This window comes from Petromyzon marinus, chromosome 54 (assembly GCF_048934315.1).
Source record: "Petromyzon marinus isolate PM22_M1 ecotype Great Lakes invasive population chromosome 54, UKy_Petmar_22M1.pri1.0, whole genome shotgun sequence".
Lineage (NCBI taxonomy): Eukaryota > Metazoa > Chordata > Hyperoartia > Petromyzontiformes > Petromyzontidae > Petromyzon > Petromyzon marinus.
In genome coordinates, this window is record NC_133720.1 from 8,816,049 (window position 1) to 8,834,301 (window position 18,253).

The following is an 18,253-nucleotide window of genomic DNA, read 5'->3' on the forward strand; positions in this document are numbered from 1 at the left end:
CACACACTCACTCACTCACCTCTCACCCACTCACTCACTCACCACTCTCACACACACACACTCACCACTCACCCACACACACACTCACTCATACACTCACTCACCACTAACCCACTCACTCACCCACTCACTCACCACTCACTCACACACTCACTCACCACTCACTCACACACTCACTCACTCACCACTCACTCACCACTCACTCACACACGCATACACACACTCACCACTCACCCACTCGCTCACACACTCACTCATACACTCACTCACTCACCACTAACCCACTCACTCACCCACTCACTCACCACTCACTCACACACTCACTCACCACTCACTCACACACTCACTCACCACTCACTTACCACTAACTCACACACTCATACACACACTCACCACTCACCCACTCGCTCACACACTCACTCACCACTCACCCACTCACTCACTCACACACTCACCACTCACCCACTCACTCACCCACTCACTCACACACTCATTCACCACTCACCCACTCACTCACACACTCACTCACCACTCACCCACTCACTCACTCACCACTCACCCACTCACTCACACACTCACGCTCCACTCACACACTCACTCACACACTCACTCACACACTCACTCACCACTCACCCACTCACTCACTCATTCACCACTCACCCACTCACTCACACACTCACTCTCCACTCACCCACACACTCACTCACTCACCACTCACCCACTCACTCACTCACCACTCACACACACACTCACTCACCACTCACCCACACACTCACACACTCACTCATACACTCACTCACTCACCACTAACCCACTCACTCACCCACTCACTCACCACTCACTCACACACTCACTCACCACTCACTTACACACTCACTCACCACTCACTCACCGCTCACTCACACACTCATACACACACTCACCACTCACCCACTCACTCACTCACACACTCACTCACCCACTCACTCACCCACACACTCACTCACACACTCACACATTCACCACTCACCCACTCACTCACTCACACACTCACCACTCACCCACTCACTCACACAATCACTCACCACTCATCCACTCACTCACACACTCACTCACCACTCACCCACACACTCACTCGCACACTCACCACTCACCCACTCCCTCACACACTCACACACTTACTCACCACTCATCCACTCACTCACACACTCACTCACCACTAACCCGCACACTCACCCACACACTCATTCACCACTCACTCACCACTCACTCACACACTCACCCACACACTCACCACTCACTCACCACTCACTCACCACTTACTCACACACTCACTCACCACTCACCCACTCACTCACACACTCACTCACACACTCACTCACCACTCACTCACACACTCACTCGCACACTCACCAGTCACCCACTCACTCACACACTCACTTTCCACTCACCCACACACTCACTCACTCACCACTCACCCACTCACTCACACACTCACTCACTCACCACTCACCCAATCACTTACACACTCACTCACCATTCACCAACTCACTCACTCACCACTCACTCACCGACTCACTCACACACTCACTCACCACTCACCCACTCACTCACACACTCACACACTCACTCACCACTCATCCACTCACTCACACACTCACTCAACACTAACCCGCACACTCACCCACACACTCACTCACCACTCACTCACCACTCACTCACACACTCACCACTCACTCACACACTCACCCACACACTCACCACTCACTCACCACTCACTCACACACTCACTAACTCACCACTCACCCACTCACTCACCACTCACTCACCACTCACTCACACACTCACCACTCACCCACGCACTCACACACTCACTCACCACTCACCACTCACCCACACACTCACTCACCACTCACCCACACACTAACTCACTCACTGACCACTCACCCACTCACTCACACACTCACTCACCACTAACACACACTCACTCACCACTCACTCACACACTCACTCACCACTCACCCACACACTCACTCACACACTCACTCACCACTCACCCACTCACTCACACACTCACTCACCACTCACCCACTCAATCACTCATTCACCACTCACCCACTCACTCACACACTCACTCTCCACTCACCCACACACTCACTCACTCACCACTCACCCACTCACTCACTCACCACTCACACACACACTCACTCACCACTCACCCACACACTCACACACTCACTCATACACTCACTCACTCACAACTCACCCACTCACCCACTCACTCACCACTCACTTACACACTCACTCACCACTCACTCACCACTCACTCACACACTCATACACACACTCACCACTCACCCACTCACTCACTCACACACTCACTCACCCACTCACTCACTCACCCACACACTCACTCACACACTCACACATTCACCACTCACCCACTCACTCACACACTCACCACTCACCCACTCACACAATCACTCACCACTCATCCACTCACTCACACAATCACTCACCACTCACCCACACACTCACTTGCACACTCACCACTCACCCACTCCCTCACACACTCACTCACCACTCATCCACTCACTCACACACTCACTCACCACTAACCCGCACACTCACCCACACACTCATTCACCACTCACTCACCACTCACTCACACACTCACCCACACACTCACCACTCACTCACCACTCACTCACCACTTACTCACACACTCACTCACCACTCACCCACTCACTCACACACTCACTCACCACTCACTCACACACTCACTCGCACACTCACCACTCACCCACTCACTCACACACTCACTTTCCACTCACCCACACACTCACTCACTCACCATTCACCAACTCACTCACACACTCACTCACCACTCATCCACTCACTCACACACTCACTCACCACTAACCCGCACACTCACCCACACACTCATTCACCACTCACTCACCACTCACTCACACACTCACCCACACACTCACCACTCACTCACCACTCACTCACCACTTACTCACACACTCACTCACCACTCACCCACTCACTCACACACTCACTCACCACTCACTCACACACTCACTCGCACACTCACCACTCACCCACTCACTCACACACTCACTTTCCACTCACCCACACACTCAATCACTCACCACTCACCCACTCACTCACACACTCACTCACTCACCACTCACCCAATCACTTACACACTCACTCACCATTCACCAACTCACTCACTCACCACTCACTCACCGACTCACTCACACACTCACTCACCACTCACCCACTCACTCACACACTCACACACTCACTCACCACTCATCCACTCACTCACACACTCACTCACCACTTACCCGCACACTCACCCACACACTCACTCACCACTCACTCACCACTCACTCACACACTCACCACTCACTCACACACTCACCCACACACTCACCACTCACTCACCACTCACTTACCACTTACTCACACACTCACTAACTCACCACTCACCCACTCACTCACCACTCACTCACCACTCACTCACACACTCACCACTCACCCACGCACTCACACACTCACTCACCACTCACCAGTCACCCACACACTCACTCACCACTCACCCACACACTAACTCACTCACTGACAACTCACCCACTCACTCACACACTCACTCACCACTAACACACACTCACTCACCACTCACTCACACACTCACTCACCACTCACCCACACACTCACTCACACACTCACTCACCACTCACCCACTCACTCACACACTCACTCACCACTCGCCCACTCACTCACTCATTCACCACTCACCCACTCACTCACACACTCACTCTCCACTCACCCACACACTCACTCAATCACCACTCACCCACTCACTCACTCACCACTCACACACACACTCACTCACCACTCACCCACCCACTCACTCATACACTCACTCACAACTCACCCACTCACCCACTCACTCACCACTCACTCACACACTCACTCACACACTCACTCACACTCACTCACAAACTCACTCACCACTCACCACTCACTCACACACTCATACACACACTCACCACTCACCCACTCACTCACTCACACACTCACTCACCCACTCACTCACTCACCCACACACTCACTCACACACTCACACATTCACCACTCACCCACTCACTCACACACTCACCACTCACACAATCACTCACCACTCATCCACTCACTCACACAATCACTCACCACTCACCCACACACTCACTTGCACACTCACCACTCACCCACTCCCTCACACACTCACTCACCACTCATCCACTCACTCACACACTCACTCACCACTAACCCGCACACTCACCCACACACTCATTCACCACTCACTCACCACTCACTCACACACTCACCCACACACTCACCACTCACTCACCACTCACTCACCACTTACTCACACACTCACTCACCACTCACCCACTCACTCACACACTCACTCACCACTCACTCACACACTCACTCGCACACTCACCACTCACCCACTCACTCACACACTCACTTTCCACTCACCCACACACTCACTCACTCACCACTCACCCACTCACTCACACACTCACTCACTCACCACTCACCCAATCACTTACACACTCACTCACCATTCACCAACTCACTCACACACTCACACACTCACTCACCACTCATCCACTCACTCACACACTCACTCACCACTAACCCGCACACTCACCCACACACTCATTCACCACTCACTCACCACTCACTCACACACTCACCCACACACTCACCACTCACTCACCACTCACTCACCACTTACTCACACACTCACTCACCACTCACCCACTCACTCACACACTCACTCACCACTCACTCACACACTCACTCGCACACTCACCACTCACCCACTCACTCACACACTCACTTTCCACTCACCCACACACTCACTCACTCACCACTCACCCACTCACTCACACACTCACTCACTCACCACTCACCCAATCACTTACACACTCACTCACCATTCACCAACTCACTCACTCACCACTCACTCACCGACTCACTCACACACTCACTCACCACTCACCCACTCACTCACACACTCACACACTCACTCACCATTCATCCACTCACTCACACACTCACTCACCACTTACCCGCACACTCACCCACACACTCACTCACCACTCACTCACCACTCACTCACACACTCACCACTCACTCACACACTCACCCACACACTCACCACTCACTCACCACTCACTTACCACTTACTCACACACTCACTAACTCACCACTCACCCACTCACTCACCACTCACTCACCACTCACTCACACACTCACCACTCACCCACGCACTCACACACTCACTCACCACTCACCAGTCACCCACACACTCACTCACCACTCACCCACACACTAACTCACTCACTGACAACTCACCCACTCACTCACACACTCACTCACCACTAACACACACTCACTCACCACTCACTCACACACTCACTCACCACTCACCCACACACTCACTCACACACTCACTCACCACTCACCCACTCACTCACACACTCACTCACCACTCGCCCACTCACTCACTCATTCACCACTCACCCACTCACTCACACACTCACTCTCCACTCACCCACACACTCACTCAATCACCACTCACCCACTCACTCACTCACCACTCACACACACACTCACTCACCACTCACCCACCCACTCACTCATACACTCACTCACAACTCACCCACTCACCCACTCACTCACCACTCACTCACACACTCACTCACACACTCACTCACACTCACTCACAAACTCACTCACCACTCACTCACACACTCATACACACACTCACCACTCACCCACTCGCTCACACACTCACTCACCACTCACTCACTCACACACGCACCACTCACCCACTCACTCACACACTTACTCACCACTCACCCACTCACTCACACACTCACTCACCACTCACCCACTCACTCACTCACCACTCACCCACTCACTCACACACTCACTTTCCACTCACCCACACACTCACTCACTCACCACTCACCCACTCACTCACACACTCACTCACTCGCCACTCACCCAATCACTTACACACTCACTCACCATTCACCAACTCACTCACTCACCACTCACTCACCGACTCACTCACACACTCACTCACCCACTCACTCACACACTCACACACTCACTCACCACTCATCCACTCACTCACACACTCACTCACCACTAACCCGCACACTCACCCACACACTCACTCACCACTCACTCACCACTCACTCACACACTCACTCACCACTCACTCACACACTCACCCACACACTCACCACTCACTCACAACTCACTTACCACTTACTCACACACTCACTAACTCACCACTCACCCACTCACTCACCACTCACTCACACACTCACCACTCACCCACGCACTCACACACTCACTCACCACTCACCCACTCACTCACTCACACACTCACTCACCCACTCACTCACACAATCACTCACCACTCACCCACTCACTCACTCACCACTCACCCACACACTCACTCGCACACTCACCACTCACCCACTCACTCACACACTCACTCACCACTCACCCACACACTCACTCAACACTCTCACACACTCACTCACCACTCACCCACACACTCACTCACACACTCACTCATACACTCACTCACCACTCACCCACTCACTCACTCACCCACTCACTCACCACTCACTCACACACTCACTCACCACTCACACACTCACTCACCACTCACTCACCACTTACACCCTCACTCAAACACCACTCACTCACCACTCACTCACACACTCACTCGCCACTCACTCACCACTCACTCACCACTCACACACTCACTCACACACTCACCACTCACCATTCACTTACCACTCACTCACAGACTCACTCACCACTCACTCACCACTCACTCACCACTCACACACTCACCACTCACCCACTCGCTCACACACTCACTCACCACTCACCCACTCACTCACTCAAACACTCACCACTAACCCCCTCACTCATACACTCACTCACCACTCACCCACACACTCACTCACACACTCACTCACCACTCACTCACCACTCACTCACACACTCACCCACACACTCACTCACCACTCACTCACCACTCACCCACACACTCACTGACACACTCACTCACCACTCACCCACTCACTCACAAACCCACTCACCACTCACCCACTCACTCAATCACCACTCACCCACTCACTCACACACTCACTCACCACTCACCCACACACTCACCCACATACTCACTCACGCACTCACTCACCACTCACTCACCACTCACTCACACACTCACCAACACACTCACTCACCACTTACTCACCACTCATCCACTCACTCACCCACCCACTCACTCACACACGCTCTCACTCACTCACCACTAACCCATACACTCACCAACACACTCACTCACCACTCACACACTCCCCAACACACTCACTCACCACTCACCCATACACTCACTCACCACTCACTCACCACTCACCCACAAACTCACTCACCACTCACACACTCACCACCCTCTCACACACTCACTCACCACTCACCAACACACTCACTCACCACTCACCACTCACTCACACACTCATACACACACTCCCCACTCACCCACTCGCTCACACACTCACTCACCACTCACCCACTCACTCACTCACACACGCACCACTCACCCACTCACTCACACACTCACACACTTACTCACCACTCACCCACTCACTCACACACTCACTCACCACTCACCCACTCACTCACTCACCACTCACCCACTCACTCACACACTCACTTTCCACTCACCCACACACTCACTCACTCACCACTCACCCACTCACTCACACACTCACTCACTCGCCACTCACCCAATCACTTACACACTCACTCACCATTCACCAACTCACTCACTCACCACTCACTCACCGACTCACTCACACACTCACACACTCACTCACCCACTCACTCACACACTCACTCACCACTCATCCACTCACTCACACACTCACTCACCACTAACCCGCACACTCACCCACACACTCACTCACCACTCACTCACCACTCACTCACACACTCACTCACCACTCACTCACACACTCACCCACACACTCACCACTCACTCACAACTCACTTACCACTTACTCACACACTCACTAACTCACCACTCACCCACTCACTCACCACTCACTCACACACTCACCACTCACCCACGCACTCACACACTCACTCACCACTCACCCACTCACTCACTCACACACTCACTCACCCACTCACTCACACAATCACTCACCACTCACTCACTCACCACTCACCCACACACTCACTCGCACACTCACCACTCACTCACACACTCACTCACCACTCACCCACACACTCACTCAACACTCTCACACACTCACTCACCACTCACCCACACACTCACTCACACACTCACTCATACACTCACTCACCACTCACCCACTCACTCACTCACCCACTCACTCACCACTCACTCACACACTCACTCACCACTCACACACTCACTCACCACTCACTCACCACTTACACCCTCACTCAAACACCACTCACTCACCACTCACTCACACACTCACTCGCCACTCACTCACCACTCACTCACCACTCACACACTCACTCACACACTCACCACTCACCATTCACTTACCACTCACTCACAGACTCACTCACCACTCACTCACCACTCACTCACCACTCACACACTCACCACTCACCCACTCGCTCACACACTCACTCACCACTCACCCACTCACTCACTCAAACACTCACCACTAACCCCCTCACTCACACACTCACTCACCACTCACCCACACACTCACTCACACACTCACTCACCACTCACTCACCACTCACTCACACACTCACCCACACACTCACTCACCACTCACTCACCACTCACACACTCACTGACACACTCACTCACCACTCACCCACTCACTCACAAACCCACTCACCACTCACCCACTCACTCAATCACCACTCACCCACTCACTCACACACTCACTCACCACTCACCCACACACTCACCCACATACTCACTCACGCACTCACTCACCACTCACTCACCACTCACTCACACACTCACCAACACACTCACTCACCACTCACACACTCACCAACACACTCACTCACCACTTACTCACCACTCATCCACTCACTCACCCACCCACTCACTCACACACGCTCTCAATCACTCACCACTAACCCATACACTCACCAACACACTCACTCACCACTCACACACTCCCCAACACACTCACTCACCACTCACCCATACACTCACTCACCACTCACTCACCACTCACCCACAAACTCACTCACCACTCACACACTCACCACTCTCTCACACACTCACTCACCACTCACCAACACACTCACTCACCACTCACCACTCACCCACACACTCACCAACACACTCACCCACATACTCACCCACTCCCTCACCACTCACTCACCACTCACCCACTCACTCACACACTCACTCACCACTCACTCACACACTCACTCACCACTCACTCACCACTCACCCACTCACTCACACACTCACTCACCACTCACCCACACACTCACGACATTCGTCAATAAGTGACGGCGACGTCACTACGGCGCTTTTTGCCAGTCCAGGTGCAACTTTGAGGCCACGTGAAGTGTCGAAGGCTCGCTGACAGGAGGAGGTCTCGGGACAGACCCAGCAGGTGCCATAGGTTGGCTGACTGAGATGACTGATAGATGCACCAGCTGTAGACCCCACTGTGCCAACTTGCTGCATTTTAGTCGCCCTCCGTTGTTGCTAGAGGGCGACTGCCTCCAGCTCACCAGGAGCGTCCTTCACGAGCCTCCTTGATACAGGCCGATGTTGACACCGCTGGTACCAGTCGTCAGCAAGTCCACTCAGCTCCACATCCTCCCGTACCGGATCAATCCATCTCTTCTCGAGCCCATGTCGTGCCCGTTTAGCCCCCTCTGCCCACAGCCCTGGCCAGTTGATGGTTTTATAGGCCTTGACCAGGTCAATAAAGCAGAGGCAGGTCTTGTTGGAATTCCCTACCCCTCTGCTGTATCAGACAGACAGAGAATATGTCATCCGTGCAGGACCACCCTGGTCTGAAACCACATTGGGGCTCTGCAAGCCTCTGAGTGAAGGCTGCGGTAAGCCTCCTCATTTTCTAACGTGGAATAATGTAGACGGTGGGAGTGGGCCTGTATTTTTTTTCTCAGCCAGCCGGAACACCTCCGTCAGCCAGGGTCTCTGTGGAGGTTCGGACCACGTTCCCAAAGCAGTCACTGCAGCTCCATGAGCCACAGTCATAAACCTCAGCATGATGAGGAGTGGAGGACGATGCAACCCCAGCTGCAAGCAATGATGAAATTCTCCCTTGCAACTTTCATCAGCTAGCTGAGACCAGGCCATTGTGGGTTTGAATTGGGTCCTCGATGTACACCCACCACCGGAGTGGAAGAATGGCAGACGCATTTTACAGATGACAAGTCGATGGTCAGTGGGCAGAGAGGCTCCACGTGAAGTCCTGGTGTCAATGACATGGGCCCGCATCCGCTGTTCCATCACTATATAGTCCAGCAGATGTTTTTGCTTGGATCTGGCGTGCATCCATGGTGTTGTGTGAATGCGCCGATGCTGGAACAGCCTCTTGGTTATTATTGAGTCCACGGGGGCTACACAAAAGTTTAGCAGCCTCCAACCGTAGATATTGACCTGATCTGGCCCATGCCTTAAAATCACTCCAGACCAGGTGCCAGCATCATGACCAACTCGGGCATTGAAGTCACTCTATCCCGAGGGGCCACTTTAGCTCGCACCTGTGACAGGAGGTCATAGAAGGCATCTGACGCATCGGCTTTGCCTGCATCTCTCCACGGATGTTCGTCTTCGGTGGGGGCATAAGTAACCAGGACCACCACTCCTCGCCTCTGGTTGATGGGAAGGCGAGTCCAAAGTAGCCTGGGGCTTACAGCTACCCACACCTCACCGCCACGCTCCCACGCCCCCTTCATTCTTTCGTTCAGAAAAAGAGCCACACCCTGTAGTTTGGCAAATGCCACAGAGATCCAGGTGGTACCGGTCCAGCTCCCGACAGAAGAGTGGCAGCCTCTCCTCCGCAACGAGCGTTCGAACATTCCACGTGGCCACACGAAGTGGTTTTTCGTTGTTTCTGGAGGAGCCCTGAGGGTAGAGATTCAATCTCCTGGCTCCGCCAATTGGGGTTTGGCCAGGAGACGTCATAGACGCCTGTCCCCCCGGGGCCTCCGGCACAAGTTTATTCGTTACATATTTCAGTCGTGGTTTAGTGGTAATTTATTGAAGGTGGAGGGGTTACCAGCCCCTCGCACCCGTCCAGAGCCCCCATTCAGCCACTGTGGTGGTCACAGGCGCCCTGAGGGGAGAGGGCCAATCGGAATTGGCCCTCCCCCCCACAGCACTGTCCACGACAGCGTTGCCCGTCCGGCACCGCGAGGAGGTAGGGGGTTGTTTTGCCGCACACACTCACACACACACTCACATACACACGTACTCACACGCACGCCGAGTCTCTCCCCACATTTGTTTATTTCGATTTTCCGTCGTTTTCTTGTGAAACTGACACCTCGGCTGAGGAGCGACACCACTCACGCGCGACCCTAAAAACACCGACAACGAAGCCTCCTCCACCGCCGAGTCAAAATTCGACATCCTAAATTTATACACGCGAGCTCGCTGGCGTGCGAGTGTGCGTGAGAGAATGTGCGTGTGTGTGTGAGAGGGTGTGCGCGTGTGTACGAGAGAGTGTGCGAGTGTACGTGCGTGAGAGTGTGCTTGTGTGCGTGAGAGAGTTTGCGTTTGAGAGATTGTGCGTGCGTGACAGAGGGTGCGTGTGTGTGACAGAGGGTGTGTGTGTGTGTGTGACAGAGGGTGCGTGTGTGTGTGACAGAGGGTGCGTGTGTGTGACAGAGGGTGGGTGTGTGCGTATGTGTGTGACAGAGGGTGCGTGTGTGTGTGACAGAGGGTGCGTGTGTGTATGACAGAGGGTGCGTGTGTGTGACAGAGGGTGTGTGTGACAGAGGGTGGGTGTGTGTGTGCTAGAGCGTGCGTGTGTGTGTGACAGAGGGTGGGTGTGTGCGTGTGTGTGTGACAGAGGGTGCGTGTGTGTGACAGAGGGTGTGTGTGACAGAGGGTGGGTGTGTGTGTGCTAGAGCGTGCGTGTGTGTGTGACAGAGGGTGGGTGTGTGCGTGTGTGTGACAGAGGGTGCGTGTGTGTGTGTGTGAGAGTGTGCGTGTGTGCGTGATAGTGTGAGAGTGTGAGAGTGTGCGTGTGTGCGTGTGATAGTGTGAGAGTGTGCGTGTGTGCGTGTGATAGTGTGAGAGTGTGCGTGTGATAGTGTGAGAGTGTGCGTGTGATAGTGTGAGAGTGTGCGTGTGTGTGTGTGCGTATGATAGTGTGAGTCTGCGTGTGCGTGTGAGAGTGTGTGCGTGTGATAGTGTGAGAGTGTGCGTGTGATAGTGTGAGAGTCTGCGTGTGATAGTGTGAGAGTGTGTGCGTGTGATAGTGTGTGCGTGTGATAGTGTGAGAGTGTGCGTGTGATAGTGTGAGAGTGTGCGTGTGTGCGTGTGATAGTGTGAGAGTGTGCGTGTGATAGTGTGAGAGTGTCCGTGTGATAGTGTGAGAGTGTGTGCGTGTGTGTGTGTGCGTGTGATAGTGTGAGAGTGTGCGTGTGATAGTGTGAGAGTGTGCGTGTGTGCGTGTGATAGTGTGAGAGTGTGCGTGTGATAGTGTGAGAGTGTGCATGTGTGTGTGCGTATGATAGTGTGAGTGTGCGTGTGTGCGTGTGATAGTGTGAGAGTGTGTGCGTGTGATAGTGTGAGAGTGTGCGTGTGATAGTGTGAGAGTCTGCGTGTGTGCGTGTGATAGTGTGAGAGTGTGCGTGTGATAGTGTGAGAGTGTGTGCGTGTGATAGTGTGAGAGTGTGCGTGTGATAGTGTGAGATTCTGTGTGTGTGCGTGTGTGCGCGTGATAGTGTGAGAGTGTGCGTGTGAGAGTGTGATAGTGTGAGAGTGTGAGAGTGTGTGCGTGTGTGCGTGTGATAGTGTGAGAGTGTGCGTGTGTGTGTGTGCGTGTGATAGTGTGCGTGTGATAGTGTGAGAGTGTGCGTGTGTGCGTGTGATAGTGTGAGAGTCTGCGTGTGTGCGTGTGAGCGCGCAGGAGTCCACGCGCGCGTGCATTCGGCGCTAACCGGTGGAAAACCGGTAGCCGCTCTCGGAAATGGTTACCGGTTCCGTAAAGTCACGAAGCGATGGCCATCGGTGTTTTTCCGTCTTCCCTGGCACGTCAGTTCAGGAGCGCACCGATTGTGACGCGTGGAACCTCCTCGTGGTGTGTGATGGAGGGGGCAGCCGCTTGGGGCTCGGGCACGTGATGAACACAATGGACATGGACATAGCGGCCTCTCGTGGCTCTGCAGGCGGTTCACGCGCGCAAACAAAGAGGCAAATGTAGCGGGGAGCGGTGGCGCAGCGGTTAGCGCACCACGTTACTAAACCCGACCTCAGCCGATAATCGATTTCTCGCTCACGGCCCAAATCACTGCCGGCGATCTAAACCGGTGAGACAAAGACGGTCGGGGCGAAGTGCTGAACCCACACCACCGCTTCATCGGCGTGCCGCTCCGGCTTCACGAGGTGCTCGCTAACAGCACTTGCCCCTAGAGTCTCTTAGAGGCTACACGGTGGGGGGGTCCTTTGTCTTTGGCTGTGTAGACGCGCGTAATAAATCGTGAGCCGACTGCGCGCGTTGCTGACTGGGATCCACTAGAGGCCGCTACAGCCACACGGGGAACTAAAACAAATAACGATGGCGTTGGAGCCCCCACCAGTGTCAAAGCAATCATTACGACTTCACTCAGAGTACTAATATAGTGCGAATACTAATATAGTACTAATATCGTGGTAATAATATTACCTTCGGTAACCGACACGATGGGTACAAAAAACAGCAATAAGTAAAATCAAACTACGGTAAAAAAGTACTAACTGTAAAAAAAAACTAAATGCTTAAGATGAAAGCACAAAACATTAACCACGAAATAATAACCACTGCAACTGTACTCCTACAACTGTTCTTTGGCCACTGCGATGTTTAGTACGCACAGTACCCGTGTGGTGTGAGTACACGTGTGTGGTGAGAACACGTGTGTGGTGAGAGTACACGTGTGGTGAGTACACGTGTGTGTGGTGAGAGTACACGTGTGTGTGGTGAGAGTACACGTGTGTGTGGTGAGAGTACACGTGTGTGTGGTGAGCGTACACGTGTGTGTGGTGAGAGTACACGTGTGTGTTCAGTAGACGTGTGTGTTCAGTACACGTGTGGTGAGAGTACACGTGTGTGTTCAGTACACGTGTGTGTGCTGAGACTACATGCATTGTCTAGTGCAATGGTTTTTAACCTGGGGTGCGAGATAACCTTTCTGCCGTGTGCGAGACACTGCCAGATTTGTTTAGTATAGGTGTGTTGTTAGGATTACAGGTGTGTTGTTAGGAGTACAGGTGTGTTGTTAGGAGTACAGGTGTGTTGTTAGGAGTACATGTGTGTTGTTAGGATTACAGGTGTGTTGTTAGGATTACAGGTGTGTTGTTAGGAGTACAGGTGTGTTGTTAGGAGTACAGGTGTGTTGTTAGGAGTACATGTGTGTTGTTCGGATTACAGGTGTGTTGTTAGGAGTACAGGTGTGTTGTTAGGAGTACAGGTGTGTTGTTATGATTACAGGTGTGTTGTTAGGAGTACAGGTGTGTTGTTAGGATTACAGGTGTGGTGTTAGGATTACAGGTGTGTTGCTAAGAGTACATGTGTGTTGCTAGGAGTACAGGTGTGTTGTTAGTACAGGTGTGTTGTTAGGGGTACAGGTGTGTTGTTAGGAGTGCAGATGTGTTGTTACGAGTACAGGTGTGTTGTTAGGAGTACAGGTGTGTTGTTAGGAGGACAAGTGTGTTGCTAGGAGTACAGGTGTGTTGCTAGGAGTACAGGTGTGTTGTTAGGAGTGCAGGTGTGTTGTTAGGAGTACAGGTGTGTTGCTAGGAGTGCAGGTGTGTTGCTAGGAGTACAGGTGTGTTATTAGGAGTACAGGTGTGTTGTTAGGAGTACAGGTGTGTTGTTAGGAGGACAAGTGTGTTGCTAGGAGTACAGGTGTGTTGCTAGAAGTACAGGTGTGTTGTTAGGAGTGCAGGTGTGTTGTTAGGAGTACAGGTGTGTTGCTAGGAGTGCAGGTGTGTTGCTAGGAGTACAGGTGTGTTGTTAGGAGTACAGGTGTGTTGTTAGGAGTGCAAGTGTGTTGCTAGGAGTACAGGTGTGTTGCTAGGAGTACAGGTGTGTCGTTAGGAGTACAGGTGTGTTGTTAGGAGTACAGGTGTGTTGTTAGGGGTACAGGTGTGTTGTTAGGGGTACATGTGTGTTGTTAGTACAGGTGTGTTGTTAGGAGTACAGGTGTGTTGCTAGGAGTACAGGTGTGTTGCTAGGAGTACAGGTGTGTCGTTAGGAGTACAGGTGTGTTGTTAGGGGTACAGGTGCCTTGCTAGGGGTACAGGTGCGTTGTTAGGAGTACAGGTGTGTTATTAGGAGTATTGGTGTGTTGCTAGGAGTACAGGTGTGTCGTTAGGGGTACAGGTGTGTTGTTAGGGGTACAAGTGTGTTGTTAGGAGTGCAGGTGTGTTGTTACGAGTACAGGTGTGTTATTAGGAGTACAGGTGCGTTGCTAGGAGTTCAGGTATGTTGCTAGGAGTACAGGTGCGTTGTTAGTACAGGTGTGTTGTTAGGAGTGCAGGTGTGTTTCTAGGAGTGCAGGTGTGTTGCTATTACAGGTGTGTTGTTAGGAGTTCAGGTATGTTGCTAGGAGTACAGGTGTGTTGTTAGTACAGGTGTGTTGTCATGGGTACAGGTGTGTTGTTAGGAGTGCAGGTGTGTTGTTACGACTACAGGTGTGTTGTTAGGAGTACAGGTGTGTTGCTAGGAGTTCAGGTGTGTTGTTAGTACAGGTGTGTTGTTAGGAGTGCAGGTGTGTTGCTAGGAGTACAGGTGTGTTGTTAGGAGTACAGGTTTGTTGTTAGGAGTACAGGTGTGTTGTTAGGGGTACAGGTGTGTCGCTAGGGGTACAGGTGTGTTGCTAGGAGTACAGGTGTGTTGTTAGCAGTACAGGTGTGTTGTTAGGCGTACAGGTGTGTTGTTAGGAGTACAGGTGTGTTGCTAGGAGTACAGGTGTGTTGTTAGGAGTACAGGTGTGTTGTTAGGAGTACAGGTGTGTTGTTAGGAGTACAGGTGTGTTGTTAGGAGTACAGGTGTGTTGCTAGGGGTACAGGTCGGTTGTTAGCTGTACAGGTGTGTTGCTAGGAGTACAGGTGTGTCGCTAGGAGTACAGGTGTGTTGTTAGGGGTACAGGTGTGTTGTTGTTCGTGTTGTACATAGCTCCGCTGGCGGTTGGTCCACACTCACACTCTCACTGCTCATCTCCGGATAATCCAAAGGTCCTCTACCCAGCACAATAGTACTCACAGAATAGTACTCACTGGACGCACCATCACACATCGTATAAACACGTTAATGTTATTTTTTTGTCTTTTCAAAATATATATTGATATATTTCTGACTTCCCTAAATATATATCTCGTCATCGTGGCTGCGAAATCATAAATCACGTAAATACTGCGTCGTCATAGCAAAGCTGTAGTGACAACACCACGTGAGGTCGTGTAGCATCAACGTGGAGTGTGGGGTGGCATGGGTTGTGACCGCATGGGTGAGTGGGTGAGTTAATGAGTGGATGAGTGAGTGAGGGATTTAATGAATGTGTGGGTGAGTGAAGGATTGAATGAATGAGTAGGTGAGTGAGTGGGTGAGCAGGTGGGTGAGTGAGGGATTGAGTGAATGAGTGAGTGATTGAGTGAGTGGGTGAGTGAGTGGGTGAGTGAGGGATTGAATGGGTGGGTACGTGAGGTATTCAGTGAATGAGTGGGTGAGTGAGTCGGTGAGTGAGTGGGTGGGTGTGTGTCGGCACACAGGGATGCATGAAGTGATGGTGATGATGGTGGCGGTGGTAAGGTATGGCGTGATGATGGAAAATGTTGATGGCTGATGGAGGGAATAATTTAGGAGGTGGGTTGATGATGGGCTGGTGTTTCGTGGTGATCACAATGATGATGTTTTAAATAATGATGATGGGGGAAGACAGTTGATTATAGGGTTGATAGAGACGCGGGTGGATGATGATGGTGTGATGTGGATTATTGATGGTGTGATGTGAATAACTGATGATGTGGCTGCTAACAGCGTCACGCGCTGATGATGATGTAAATATTATACTTCACTGATGATATTTCAGTAGTGATGATGTTTGAGTAGTGATTATGATAATGCGTACTAATTATTGAGCAATCCCGACGAGAGGGTTGGTGTGAGTGATTGTGGTGATGATGGTGGCGGTGATGATGATGATATGAACGTTAGCTGACGATCCGTACACCTAACGACACACTGATGTAGAACACAAATAAATGATATTCATACAAACATCGATACTGATGATCATAATCATTATCATCAACAGCAGCATCATCATCATCAACAAAAGACTGCTTAGAGCCAGAAGCGAGGGGCCCTTCCCCAACCTCCAGAAGCCTTAAAGTTCGCGGTCTCTCTGGACGCGCGGACATCTCAGCCGCTTGCGCAGTGCACGGAGCGTCCCTGCAGCACCCGATTAGTGCCACGCCACGGACGTGGACTCGAACTTCTGGGCCGTGCTCAATGGATTCTTAGGGGCCCCGCATCCGGGAAAAGCTGAAGGGGCATCAGCCAACCCTGGTCTACAAGACTGAGACTTGTAGACGACGATGATGATACTGTTTCTGAATATTAATACTGGATGTGGTGAGCTGCGAGTGAGTGTCAAGGGCGGGAAAGAGAGAGGGAGTCGGTGATAATCGATGACTTGAACACATGACACGAACATACTTCACCATCACGGTACGGAACTGTGACGAATTCGTGACTTCACACCCCACAACACCAGTCTCAAGTACTCAACGCTACCACACAATATACCGATATAGATATAGAGACTATATATATAGACTGTATGCGCAGGTACTGTAATATAGACTGTACACGCATGTTATCATATATAGAAAAATTATAGTAATTAATAATTTATCTTATTACGACCCGCGCCAAGGGGGTGCTTTGTCAAAACACCGTTGTGG